Here is a 15,502-nt window from a genome sequence, read left to right on the forward strand (position 1 = left end):
TGTGAGGTTGGACAAATAAGAATCTTAGTCATGTATGGATTTACATAGTAAACATTTTATTTAAACAAAAGAAGAAAATAGAAGTAGGTACAGGTATGGCGTGTCATCCCTCGACAATTTGTGAATCACAGCCTGCAGGACAAAAAGAAAGATAAGATGGTGTGTCATGCATCCAGCAAAGGAGAGAGAGAGAGAAAGAGAGAAAGAGAGAGGAATAGAGAGAGAAAGAAAGAAAGAGTGAGAGAGAGAGAGGAAGACAGAGAAAGAGTGAGAGAGAGAAAGAGTGAGGTACAAGGAAGAGAGAAAAAGAGAAACAGTGTGAGCGAGAGGAAGAGAGAGAGAGAAAGAGTGAGAGAGAGGGGAAGAGACAGAGAAAGAGGGAAAGTGTGAGAGAGAGAGAAAGGAAGAGATAGAGAATAAGAGAGAGAAAAGTGTGAGTGACAGAAAAGAAGAGATGAAGAGGGAGAGTGTGTGTTGACACTGTGCAGAAAATCTTCACAGCTCACCTTTCTGCCACCAGTGTGTCTCCAACCACGTGCCGGGATATAATGCAGCCCTCAAGTGTAGTCATCTGAAACATAGTATAGAAACAGTGATGGCAGAGTGCATACAACTGCACACGCCTAATTCTCTGTTTCGCCCCTGCGCACTCATGCTGCTGCACCCCATCGACTCCCGTCACCCAGAAGTGTCTGTCTGGCCTGTGCACTCCGGCTGCTGCACACCATCGACTCCTGCCATCCAGAGGTGTCTGCCCGCATCTGCGCACCCAGGTTGAAGTACCCTATCCACTCCCACTGCCCAGAGGGGTCTGCCCACTGCTGTGCAGCCTGGCTGCTGCACCCCATCCATTCTCAGTGCCCGGAGGTGACTGCCTGTTCCTGCGCATCCAGGTTGCTGAACCCCATCCACTCCCAGTGCCCAGAGGTGTCTGTCCAATCTTGTGCACCCAGGCTGCTGCACACTATCCACTCCCACCGCCCAGAGGTGACCGCCCGCTGCTTCAGAAACAAGCCTCTCTGCTCACCTTCCGCCTGTGTGTAAAGGAGGGTGCACCATGTGCTGAAGCAACCTTCTCAGGCGTTGCGTAAATGCGGTTCAGCAGAGCTCACAATTCTGGGTTTTGATTGTCAGAATGGCAACGCATCATCGGAGGCTGCACATGCGTTCAGCTCTGGTGGCACTGAGTGGCGGGAGTTCTGTGTTGGGGGGACGTCAATCCGTGAATCACAGCCTGTTAGACAAAAAACAAGATAAGATTGTGCATCATGCGTTCATCAAAGGAGAGAGAGAGACAGAAAAAGTTTGAGAGAGGAAGAGAGAGAGAAACAGTGAGAGTGAGAGGAAGAGAGAGAGAAAAAGAAAGAAAGATTGAGAGGAAGACAGAGAGAAGAGAGAAAGACTGAGAGAGACAAAGAGAAAGAGAAACAGTGAGAGAGTGAGAAAGAGAGAAAGGGTGTGAGAAAGAGGAAGAGAGAAACAGAGGAAGAGTGAGAGAGAGAGAGAAAGAGAGAGAGAAAGAGTGAGAGAGAGAAGAAGAGAGAGAAAAAGAGAGAAACAGTGTGAGAGAGAGGAAGAGAGAGAGAAAGAATGTGAGGGAGAGAGAAAGGAAGAGATGAGGAGGGACAGTGAGTGCCCACACTGTGGACAAAACCCTCACAGCTCACCTTCACACCACCCCTATGTCTCCAACCACGTGCCGGGACCTCGTGGAGTCCTCAAGCTCCCACATCTGAAACAGTACAGAATCAGGAATGGCAGAGTATATACGACTGTGCACGCCTAAATCGCTCTCCCGCCTTTGTGCATCCAGGCTGCTGCACATATTCCACTGCCCAAAGATGTCTGCCTGCTGCTGCGCACCCAGGCTGCTGCACCCCATCCACTCCTGCCGCCCAGAGGTGTCTTCTTGCACCTGCGCACCCAGGCCTCACTACTTACCTTTTCGTGGACAGGGCATCCTCCACATCATGCAGCCCCGCTTCGCAGGCCACCAGGTCTCACATTTGGTGCTGCGTCTTGATTTTACCATGACAGAGGACATACAAGTGCACCCACCATAAACGCAGGATGCACACCCGCTCAGCTCTTGTGGTGCCACTAACTCAGTGACCAGTGAGGCCACGCACATGGCGGTAGGCCCCCGCTGTTCAATGGCTCAGGCCAACACTGCCGTCCAGCAGGGCACACAAAACATGAGCTGTCCGGACCACTGGGACAGGGCATCATCGCAGGCGGCACAACCGCTAAGCACTTACAATGCCCTACCTCAGTGGACCAAAATTCACGTCCCGTTACAGTGTGCCTGTACACCCGCATTGCATCTGGTGCACCAAGTCTGAAATGGAAATGGCTTGGAGCACGTGCGTCTGGTCATATTTATTGGCAGGGTCACGTGTCCTGTGATGCCTGTGCTTGATGGATGTGGTGTGGGTGTAAACCGGCCATCAGGGAGTGGCTGTGGCGTACTGAGAACTAGGCCTGTGAGCAGCAGATCACTACAATGAAAAGCTGGGCCATGTAGTGTTGTTGTCCCTCCCTGTATGTGTAAACAGATTGGGCTGGCCTGGCATATGCCAGTCCTGCGTGAGGTTGTGAACAATGACTCCGGAGCTCTGGGTGTGGGTCCGTCCTGAGCTGTATGAGGAATCAATTGATGCGGGTGTCCCTGTTGTAGTGGTGCCGCGGCCCGGGTCGCAAGCGCCAATGTGTCATCCTGTACTCTTGGTATTGTGTGCATTATTATTGGTGGGTGACTTGCGTTCTTCACACATGTTTGGTTTTCACATCTCGCTACATTCAGCTATTGTGTGGCTGAGGGGCCGTGTCGGTTTTGGAAGTTCCGCTGTCCTGTTGTGCGCTGCCGAGGTGGTAGTGCGGGGGGTGGTCTGGTGGGAGGTCCTGAGGGTGGTGGCAATGGGTTATGTGGCCTTCTTGGGTGTCGGAGGGGCATGAACGGTGGCTCTATGACATGGGTTGGTCTTCAAATGTGATTCAGGGCTGGGCTCCCTTTCAAACTGTAGGTAGTCGTCCTACTTTACACCAGTAAAAGGCAGATGTTACATTCCTACTGCTAACACAGCTTATCGCCTGTTTTTGGAACGCACCGCAGATTTGACTGCTCATTGAAAATATCGGGAAGTGGTGTTTACGTGTTATTTTTGTACAGGAACGCATTACTCTGCATATTATTTGCGTTAGTTGTTACTCTCATTTGTGGCAATGTTTTTGGGTGGGAGCTATTGCTTGAAAACTGCCGATATCGGCTGTTTTAACCAGGTTGAGAATTGAATGATAATTTAAAATCCCTGAAAAACTATAGGTTTAATAAACATTATAATTAGAAATCAACATTTAAAAAACCTTTGAAATTCACTGAAAAACCATAGGTTTTACATACGTTATAGTTAGAAATCAGCATTTACAAAACCTTTCAGGGACGTTATAGGTAGAAATTAGCATTTAAAAAACCTTTAAAATTCAGTGAAAAAACCATAGGTTCAGTGAAGACGTTATAGTTAGTTGGTCGTTTCAATCGTACAAAAACAGAGAAATTAGAACGTTATAGTTAGCAGAGCTAACTTTTACATCACGCCCCGCAATGCACTGCTGATGACGTCACATATTATATCACTCATGACATGGTCAGTGACATCACTGATGACATCTTCAAATTTTAATCTAAACTAAATAATTTTCTGGAAAAAAAATAGATTCAATGATTTTTTACATCAGTTCAATAAATAATTATTGGTGTAATAAAATAATAACATACAATTACATAAGTTCTACTGACGGCTTCCAGAGGCAGTGCTGCAACGTGATGGAGCAGAGCAGGGGAGCAGTAGGATGACTGGTAGTGCCATAGAACATACAGCAAGTATTTATTTAATTATTTACATACACCTTTACAATTTAAATGTAACTGCACTACCTCGTACTTTTCACCTCTCCACCGCACCGCACCACTCCACAGCACTCCCTCTGCAACCCACCGTAGACAACTTTATAGATAGTATTTGTAAAAATTGCAAGCTATATACTTAGGATGATATTATCAAATAAACGGAACACAGAAAAATTACCATTATTAGCCTAACAATTTTATCTGCAACTTCGCAAACATAATACTGCACCCAAAGCTTTAAATAGGGGGAGTCTGTGGGGGACTGGGCACCGGCAGTTTATTTTTGGGGGCCTCGAAACGGATCTCTATGGGGCTCTATTTTCGGGCCTCGCAAAAGTAGTCCGTTTTTAAAAATTTTTATTGGACTGTAGTGAGTCAGTGAGAGCATGCACATTGCTCACTACTGAGAAGTGGAGACATCATGCCAGGTGAGTCGCGTTGTTGGAGAAAAGAAATCCAGTAAAGAGAGCCATTTTCTCTCACGATTTCCCTTATCTATTTGCAGTGCAGTAGCAATATCATTGTGGCATGATTAGCAGAGAGACCACCAGGCGCTCAACACCCATTGCCCCGGACTCCCTGAGAAAGCTTCCCAATCGCACACAGAGAGCCACATCCGAGTACTTCACAGGTCTTCAAAAGACCATTTACTTGTAAATGATGCTCTGTTCTTTTTCCCCCCTTTTTAGAGCCCCTACATCCCCACTCTGCCTATTGCTGAAAGAATTAGCCTCCCCCGAAATTTCACTCTGGTAGCGCCTTTGGAGACAACCACACACAGCCAACTCCAGCACAACCCTGCTCTCACCTTTCACAGTGTCTTGTTGTAGGGCTACGAAAACACACGCTTTGCCTGGTTCTCTTAGGGGCATATTATCAAGAACGGTGTTAAAATTATCGCCGCTTTAGCGGCATGAAACTGCTGCTAAAGTGGCGATAATGAGCTTGATAATATGCCCTTGTGAATTCCCATAGAAGCCCAGCTTCACACCAGAACCTGGGCTGCTATGGGATTTCACAAGGGCATATTATCAAGCCCATTATCACTGCTTTAGCGGCAGTTTCCTGCCACTAAAGCAGCAATAATTTTAACGCCGTTCTTGATAATATGCCCCATTATGTTTCTAAATTAACGTCTTACACTGAAAAGCTGATTTACATTTCTTTCTCTGGATCAACCTTTGTTTAAAACACCACCAGAGAAGGGTGGTGAACTATGGTCCACAAAGAGCAACTCAAAGCTTTCTTGTTCTATATCAGAAACATCTGCCTGTCAATAATTATCGCCAGCCTTTTCGGCCCCTTAAGAGGCTGGGTGGATGAGTATAATACGCGGTATTTAGGATCTGGGGCGGAGGGTGCACGGAAATAAGGACGGATAGTTGAATAAAGTGCGAGAGGATGGATGGCCAGATGGATGAATGGATAGCTAGATGTATGTATGTATGTATGAATGGATGGAAGGATGAATGGATGCATGGACCAGTACTTAGGATAGACGTGTGGTCTGATAGATGCATAGGATTGGTTCTGGGACAGATGTATGTATGGATATATGGGCGTATGACTGGATGGATGGCACAGTGCTTACCATAGACGAGTGGGCTGATAGATGCTTAGAATAAGTGCAGGGACAGATGTATGTATGTATGTAGGTAGGAATGTATGGATGAATTGAAAGATGGTTGGATGGCGCAGTGCTTAGGATGGATGGATGCAGGGCTTTAAGTGGGCCAGGTCTGAGCACCGGCAGTTATTTTCAGGAGGCCTCGAAACGGGTCTCTATCGGACTCTATTTTCGGCCCTCGCAAAAATAGTAGTCAGTTTTCTTTTTTTTTTTATTGGACTGCAGTGAAAGCATGCACATCGATGTGCGCATGCTCATTTTGCTCACTACTGAGAAGTGGAGACACCATGCTAGCTGAGCCACGTTGTAGGAGGAAGGGAAATCCTTTAAAGAGCGTGTTTTCCGAACGTAGGATAATTGGAGGGGATTTTCTTAAGCACACAATGCTAGTTATCTTGATGTAGACCACGCCCCTACTTGGATAGCCCACACCCCTTTAACAGGTTTGCCCCGCCCCTTTTAGAGCACCCCCAGTTTTTTTCAAACTTAAAGCCCTGACTGCACCATAGTAACAAAGAAATGGTCCAAGCTTCCATTTAAATGTACAATGCCACCAACTTTCATAATTTGCCATGGACGCTGGCAGCCTTCTACCACAGTGCAAGAGTGTCTATCAGCACAAAGATTTGTTATCTACAGAAATGTTGTGTGATTTGCGTAGCTGTCTGCTGGAACACTCATCACCAAAAGGGATTAAAACATGCAAATTTGCGAGTAAAACATATATCATACCATAAAGCGGTTCATAAATGGGACCAGTGCCACTACACCACCCTCATCCCCATTCTTGTTTAACCTTACAAAATTCTTGTTTAACCTTACGAGAGCCCCAGCAAACCTGGTCGAGACACTATACCAATGCATGGACTTAATTTCAACAAGTGTCTGCCGGAAAGCTCAGCAACAAAAGGTATTAAAACATGCAAATTTCCGGATAAAACATATACCATGCCATAGAGCGCTTTATAAATGGACGCAATGGCACTACATCACCTTTACTAGCTACACATGTGCACGTTACAAATGTCCGTGTTATAATCAGCAACATACCAACCTCTCCCACCCCCACCCATGTCCTTGCTTAACCTTACAAAATGAAACAACGAGCCCCAGCACTCCTGTTAACGCCACTATAGCCATACATAGACTTAATTTCAACATGTGTCTGCTGGAACGCTCATCAGCAAAATGTATTGAAACCTGCAACTTTGCAAGTAAAACATACACCATACCATCGGGCGGTTTATAAATAGTCCTAGTACCACTACACCACCTCCACACCTGCCCTTGCTTAACTTTACGCAATAAAACAAAGAGCCCCAGCAAACCTGGAAGTGCCACTATAGCCACACAGAGGCTTAATTTCAACAGATGTCTCCTGAAACACTCATCAGCAAAACGTATTAAAACATGCAAATATGTGGGTAAAACATACCATGCCATAGGGTGCTTTATAAATAGTCCCAGTGGAACTACAGACCCTTTAGTAGCTAGACATCTGCACGTTATTAAAGTCTGTGTTTTAATCACCAACATACCCACCTCCCCCACACCCACCCCCGCCCTTGCTTAACCATACAACATAAAACAGAAACCCCCACCATTCCTAATAGCGCCACTATACACATACACGGGCTTAATTTTAACAGGTGTCTTCCGGAACGCTTATCAGCAAAAAGTATTCAAACATGCAAATTTACAGGTAAAATCCCATAGCACGGTTTATAAATGGGCCCATTGGCACTACACCACCTTTACTAGCTAGACATCTGTATGTTAATAAAGCCCTTCAAACACTCTGTAGAGTGTATAACAGAGGATGGGGAGAGTAAACAAAGTTCTAATTCCCAAACTTTTGATATACCGCCCGTTTACTGTATGTATATTAAGGACATTAAATGGAATGAAAAAATTGACGAGTGTCTCAAAAGGGATAGTGAAGCTGAGCACCCTGTAAAACCTGGACCACTTAAACACCTACGTATATTCAGCACAGGGACACAGCCTGACAATTAGTATCACTTATAATCACATGTAGTTTACTAATTACGTATATTCAGCACAGGGACACAGCCTGACAATCAGTATCACTTATAATCACATGTAGTTTACTAATGTCAAGAAAATCATACAGAAAATATACCGAACATTTTCATTTCTTTTTTATCTCTCACACATTTATAAAACATCTCTTCTAAAGAAACACTCCCCAACCACTTCTATTTCATGAGAACAATCAATAATACGTTAACTAGCATACATTTTAGTATATCTACCTTTTTATTATTCACTAGTCACAAACTACTAAAACTATTAACTGTACCCAAATGCAAACCAGAAACCATGTTCATATTATATCTCAACCTATGATCAAATGATTCAAACTATGCGTACATATAAAAGGAACGTATCACTTTTACTATCTTAATCTCTTCTCCATGTAATCTCCAAACACTATAGACGGCCTCACAGTACAACAACCTACCTAGACTTATATTCAAATCTACCTCTCACTGTCAAAAATGAGACCACAACCTGTCCACATAACATTTCTGGGTTTGGTTTTATCGCTTTTAACTTAATAACACATACATCTCCTAACCCCCCTTCCCCACTACTTCCACAAAAAGTATAATTTGCAAACGTTTATCTCGCCTGAATACATTAGCAAACCCAAATTAACCCTGTACCTCATTTTCAAAACCATACAGTCCTTTACAGATGACAAACTACATTTCTTCTTTGTGAAAAACTCCTAAACATATATAAAGTAACCAATGTGAAACACCACACTTTACTAACAGTATATTATTCAGAAATAAAAAATACTTTCAAACATAAAAATATCACCTCAAATACTTAATCACTACAACAGAACACATAACACACCCTGTTCATTTCTACCTCACCTTTGTAGTTGGTATGCAGATTTCAAATGTCACACACGCATGCAATTCTTTCTTTGTCACACAGTACATGCAATGCACCGCTTTCATCAAGAATGGAACCAGTAATGGCACAATTTCTCTGTCGCTCCACATATAAATGCATGTAAAGAACAAATCAGAATACTTCATTCCTTCATCGACATTCCAAAACTTATCTCCATTGGTTATTTTTGAATTTTCCATCTGAAAAGCTACTTAATTTTCTGCGCCACATACAGGTCAGAAGTTCAACCTATTTTATCACCACACTTTCTGGAACATTCTACGACACCTGCAGATTAAAAGTTCATGATTCTTTTAAACATAACGGGTTTTTTTTCAGCATATTCTCGTACATTTAACAACACCTGTGGCTCAAAAGTTCACCATTGTTTTAAGTTCCAAATGTACCTTCCAAATGCAAGTAGCATGTCTGGTTGAGCTGAGCACATTTCATCCTATCGTATGGACTCCACATTTAGACTGCTCTTTATTAACCAATGACAAACATGCTTTTTCACGCAACTAATATGCACCCTAGATTTTAGTACCCAATGCTTCTTATCTTCCAATCAATTATCGTTTTCTGTGGAAAAAGAAGATTTTTCCCCATCTTTAAACATATCTCTTACTCTACGAAGGAATTGCATGAGCTACAGACATCTTTCCATACCTTCCAGCCATACCTTCAAAATGCTTGTGTGGATCGGAGCACATAGCTATGTTTTCTGGTGCAAGAGATATGCAGAACAGAGACATATTGACTTAGACCTAGGTTTACAAAACGTGGACATTAAATGGTTTGCACAGAGAGGATTGAAGTGGCACCAATTGTTGCCTTTGGTTAAAATCTGTTTGCATCCAGGGCCTTCAGACCCATAGCGGTGAGTAGTTTGCGCTTTACAAACACTGTATTGATTTACCTTTGCACTCCCTGTATAACACCACCTAAGCACCACATGCAAATTACCGTGTTTCAAACAAAACTTTCTCCTACTACGTATAAAATATTACTGACACTACTTGGACAGGTGTGGCACAGCGCCCAGAGCACATGACTTCACAGCATAGGATACAGAGTTCGGGCTCACGGTTTCATCCCCGAGTCTGGCAGCAGCTCAGCTTATGCCCCCAGCGCCATCAGACCGGTACGAGTAAGTCGTTTTCACTTTCCAAATACCAAATTGATTTGATACACACAAATTTACCTACGCACTCACTGTATAACACCCCTAAACACCATACACAACTTACAATATTCGAAACAAAAGTTCCTCCGAGTAGGTATAACTACATGCTGACACTACTTGCACAGATGTGGCACAGCGGCCAGAGCACATGACTTCACAGAATAGGACACACAGTTTAGGCTCACGCTTTAATCCCCGAGTCCCAAAGCAGCTCACCTTAGCAGCATCAAACTCTATGCAATACCTCACTTAATTTCCGTACCCAGCACTTTCAGACCGGTAGGGATGAGTAGTTCACTTCGCACCCCCTCTATAGCACACCCTAAACACCCCACAGAGGTTAAGTGCTCCTACCCTCCTCTTTCCTACTTTTTTGCCCTTTTTACCCTTACTCACTTCGAAAGTATCACTAAAATGGTGGCCAACACTTACTAGTTGCAACTGTTTGCAGCTCTCCCAACCAATAAGCAACAAGCTTGTGCTCGTAAAGCCTCAGCCAATCAGATGGCAGAATTCCCAAATATCGATATCTGTAAATTTTGATATTTCTCAAAAACTTCTGAACAGATTTACACCAAATAAACAAAAGTGTGCTTTCTAGACAAATACCCTTCTCCCTCCCACATTTGGGGTAATTTCATTCACCCGTTCAACCTGTGGCCTTGTTTAAAGTTTCCTATGGAAATTAACACGGAGAAAACACATTTTAGGACCCTCATTTTTTCTTGGTCCCCCCTTGACAAATCACCCCCAATCTTTCAACATAGGAGCTGATATGAACAAAGAATTATTTTGGAAAATTTCCTGAAGATTCATCAAACTACGCCAAAGTTATAAGCAAAACAGAAAATGAAAACTTGGTCCTAACTATAACTACCTATTGGCGACCGGCAGTAGGTATTATAAATCAGGGGGAAAAAAAATATATATATATTCATATGTATATTATAAATATATATATATATATATATATATATATATATATATATATATATATATATATATATATATATATTCACAGAAAAAACCATAGGTTTCAGGGGTGTTATAGTTAGCTGGACTTTTCACTTGTACAAAACCATTGAAATTCCCCTTGTTATAGTTAGTTCAGCTAACTATAACTTGCGCGCCCGCAATGCACTGCTGATGACGTCACATATTACATCACTCATGACATGGTCAGTGACATCACTCATGACATCACTGATGACATCTCAAATGACATCACTGATGACATCACTGATGACATCATCCAGTGAATGTGTGTTTTTCTGAAAATTAAATATGTTTTATATATGTATATCTCAAGGTCGATGGAAGAATAAATGGGTATATAAGTGTCTAAATGGATGATTTGTTTTTGAAAAATTGATTGTGTAACTGACTGATTAAGTGTATCATAGTGAATACATGGCTTAGTGAGTAATGTTTAAATATGTAAATATCTGTATCAGTCTCTCACTTTGTGTATAAGTGGCTGCATGGGTTGGTGAGTAGCTACATGGGTGTCTATATAGGTTATTAGTTGGTTTTTTGAGTATCAGTCTGAGTGTCTGCATGGTTCGGTGGGGGGTATTTCGTAGTGCATAGGTGCATGAATGAGTGACTCACTGTTTGTATGTGTTGAAGACAGCATGTGTGCAGGACTGTATGGGTGGATGAGTGTGTGTATGGGTGTGTTAGTGAGTGAATGACTGTCTCAATAGTGTCTTTATGATGAGTAACTACATATGTTTTAAACTAGTATATGTGACTATTGGTGTATATAAGTGAGTATATGTGAGAGTGAGAGATTGAAAGAGTTCCTGTATGAATAAGTATGTGTTTCTATAAGTGATTGTTTAAAAGACTAAGTATGTTTAAGTTTCCGTAGAAGTAAGTGTGGTGGTGTGTGTATAACTGTATATGCAAGTAAATGTATGTTTGATTCTTTATTAGCATGAGTGACTATGTGTGTGAGTAACTCTATGGATGAGTGGCATTGTGTAACAGGATGTATAGGTGTATGAGTACATATGATGAGTGAATACATGTATGAGTGACTGTATAGGACTGTTGGTGAATGAGTGGATGTGTATGTGGATCTTAGAATTACTGAAGAGGTTGTTGTAACTGGTATTGGTATGTCCATTGTTTTGAAAATTTTAGTCTCTATTTTTGAATGTGTGTATCAAAGGTTATATTAGGGTGAGAGGAGGTCTGCCACTCTATCACAAGGATGATGTCATCAGTGATGTCATGAGTGATGTCACTGACCATGTCATGAGTGATGTAATATGTGACGTCATCAGCAGTGCATTGCGGGTGCGCGAGTTATATAACAGGGGAATTTCAATGGTTTTGTACGAGTGAAAAGTCCAGCTAACTATAACGCCCCTGAAACCTATGGCTTTTTCAGTGAATTTCAAAGGTTTTTTAAATGCTGATTTCTATCTATGCCTACAGAGATAGAAGAAAGAAGAAAAAACGCACAGAAAGAAAAAAAAGAAATGCAGAAAGAAGCAACAGAAGTCCTCAAAGACGAAGAAAAGTGCAGGAAGAAGGATAACGTGCAGAAAGAACAAACAGAAGAGCAGAAAGAAGCCTTGTTGCAAAATCATCCTGTACCCTCAACTTTTTCAGACGGATACTGGTGGTAACGGAGTCTGACTAACCAGTCCTAGAGCCAGTGCTTTGTTAAAAGACACTCAGAATACAGTGAAAACACCTACATACACTAGGGAACACTATGCGTTGGGGTCCCCCTGTGATCAGCATGACCTCCTCTGTAAGCCCCTAGTATATAATAGTGCAGGGGATTAAAACTACCTCTTAAAACGCGCCACAGGGCGTGTTTGCACATGTCACCTCAGGCCCCGTCCCCTCATTTCCCCACTGTGTAAACACGCCCTGTGGCCGTTTTAAGTTGGGAGAATAAGTCCCCTTGAATCCTGAGGGTCCCTAGGGTCCAACTAGACCACTAGGTACCTCCAGTAAGCGCCACAGAGCTGCATTGCAGAGAGATGTAAAAAGGGGCACGGCCTAGACTACCTCTCTGCAACGCAGCACAGTGGCGCTTACTGGAAAAACCTGCTGGGCTAATTGGGCCACAGGGTCCCTCAGGATTGAAGGGGAATTATTTCCCCAACTTAAAATGCGCCACAGGGCTTGTTTGCACAGGTTAACTCAGGCCCCGTCCCCTCCCTTCACCACTACTGAGGAGTCTGCAGTAAATGATGAAATTAGGAAACTTCATAACAAACAAATCTCCCAAGATGGCCACCAGAGACAAAAGAGCCCAAATGTAGCCCAAATATCACCCAGATGTAGCCCAATTATAGCTCAATGACAGAATGTTCCAGAGTGTTCTTAAGAACAACTAGAGCGCTTACTGTCTTACTTATGACAAAAGTATGGCACACCTGAAGCCATCTTGATTGGAATAAACTGGTAACACTTAAAACATTTAACTTAAAAAGGAACACAATGAGGGGGTTCATTTTGCCATAGAAATTAAGATTAGTGCTGAAGAAGGAACAAATAGGGCACATTTTGAGTGACTTCTAAAATCCTCTTCTATTTCATTAAAAAATTCTGATATGCAGACTGAAACATGCACTTTTAATACCAACCACAGACTTCTGTGGTGAGCAGTAGCTTTACTACAGTGATCTAATGAGCAACTAGAGTGCTAACATTCAGACTTTATTGCAAATGTGTGACATATCTGAATACCTACTTGATGGAATCAAAGTAAAAAACTGAAAGCATTTCCTACTGAGGAGACTGCAGTAAATGAGGAAATTAGGAAACTTCATAACAAATAAATCTCCCAAGATGGCCAAAAGAGACAAAAGAGACCAAATGCAGTACAAATATCACCCAGATGTAGCCCACATGTAGCCCAATGACAGAAGTGTGCAAAACGCTTATTTTCTGTGTGTTTGCAGTTTTATATAGTGCCGACTTGTCAGGTATTGGAGTGCTTTACATGAGCATTGGTTACATCACACAAGATCAAACTCATTTTGGTTGTAGACATGGGGAGATTAAGTGATTTCACCAGAATCACAGAATGTTGAGCTGAAGCACAAACTCCAACCTGGTTCCCCAGTTGCAAAGTCTGCAGCTCTGGAAGTAACACCACATCCTCTCCCCTAGGTGTAACATTTAATCAAGTGGTCAACTGGATAAAAAAACATAAAGATTGCAAATAATTTAAAAGTTCTTTGTCGCTATTTGAAAACTCAGAAAACATGTCCTTATTTTAATTTTTTAGAGCACTAACCATAATTGTGATGCAAATAAGACCCTCTCATATATGTAATTTCTAAAGGAAATGCTCTAGGTATTACAGTTTTGATTACATCAAGATGACGTCAGGCGTTCCACACTTTTGTAATAAATATAGAATGTTAGCAATCTAGTTGTTCATTGGGATACTGTTGAGAGGCAGAGGCCAGGGGCATGGACTCTGAAAATTGAAGGCCGGTAGGAGAGTGCAGAGGCAACAATTTGACCACACTGGGCAGCCAGGAAGGACAATGGCAGCAGAACAGACTATGGAGAGCAGTGGAAAGGGGGGCAGGGGCAACAAACCAACAATACAGGACTGGCAAGAGAGACTGTGGCAATATGATAGACCACTGTGGGCAGAAGGAAGAGGCAGTGGTAGTACAACCATACATGCCAACAGACCCGTTTCAGCCAGGAAACGTCCAATGTTTTTAAGCTCAAATGGGCTTTATTTGATCTGTCTCCTGTCTACAATCTCCTCTTTTTCAATCTAACTCAAAGGGGAAAATCAATACTCTAGTTTTTTTTCAAAATCTCCCTCATACCAAGTTCAAAATGTTCGCAAGTATGGTACATTGGATCATGGTAGGCAGGAGGAATTGGGGTACGGACATGGACTCGGATAACAGAGGACAGGAGGGACATGGAGAGGTGCACCAAACTGACCCTACAGGGCAGGCATCAGGGTTTGCAGGAGCACAATACACCACACAGGGCATGCAGGACTGGAGTGCAGCACAACAATCCATAGAAAGCAATAGGGAGGGGACTTTACCATGCACATGGACAACAGGGAACAGAGGGGAGAGAGGCAATGGTAACTAGCTGACCATAATGGACAGACAGGAGAGAAAGCTGCAGCATAACACACCATAAAGGGCAGGATGGACGGATCAGGGACATTACAATGGAACAGACAAGCCAGGAGGGAGGGAATAGGGGTCTGCACATGGAAACAGAGGGCTGGGGGCAAGGGGGCATGGCAGGAGCAGCAAGATGACCAACGAGGACAGGCAGGATGGGCACTAGAAACAAGACACACCACGGAGAGCAACAGTGAGACTATGATGGCATAAATACAGACCATGGAGGGAAGGTGGGAGGGGGTAAGGGGCAGCTAGCTGATCACACAGGGAAGGTGGGAGGGGCCATGGCAGCACAGAAGACCATGCATGGCAAGCGGGAGGGTTAGTGGCATGCACAAAGGACCATGGGGGATAGAAGGGAGGGTCAGGACCTGGGCAAAGACAAGAGAGTTCAGGGGAAGGGGCCTCACAACAGACCACACGGGGCAGGCAGGAGGAGCAGTTGCAGCACAACAGACCAGGGAGGGCAGAAGGGTGTGGCAGTAAAATGGACCATGGAGGACAGGAGGAAGGGGATAGGGGCATGGCATGTGGACAGGCAGGGTGGAGGTGGCAGGGACAGGTTACAGTCATCTGACAATGCTAGGCAGGTGGGAGGGGAGTGGCAGCTCAACAGAACACTCAGAGTAGATAGGAGTGACAGGTCCATGGAACATGGTGGGCAAAAAGGATTGAGCAGGGGCATGCACAAAGACATCGGAGGGCAGGGG

The 15,502-nt window shown here is 43.4% G+C and overlaps 1 long non-coding RNA gene across 1 annotated transcript in view; it reads right to left on the minus strand.

The window, feature by feature from the left end:
* Positions 1 to 1,077: 1,077 nt before the first annotated feature.
* LOC146862287 (uncharacterized) overlaps positions 1,078 to 15,502 on the minus strand; it is a 63,618-nt gene continuing 49,193 nt past the window's right edge. Inside the window, exons 2-3 of the long non-coding RNA XR_014978411.1 lie at positions 1,668 to 1,732; positions 1,078 to 1,234 (exon numbers count right to left, since the gene is read on the minus strand). This is a non-coding gene — a long non-coding RNA (uncharacterized LOC146862287). The remainder of the gene's footprint in view (positions 1,235 to 1,667; positions 1,733 to 15,502) is intronic.

The sequence above is a fragment of the Triturus cristatus genome, chromosome 2_2 (assembly GCF_964204655.1).
Source record: "Triturus cristatus chromosome 2_2, aTriCri1.1, whole genome shotgun sequence".
NCBI lineage: Eukaryota > Metazoa > Chordata > Amphibia > Caudata > Salamandridae > Triturus > Triturus cristatus.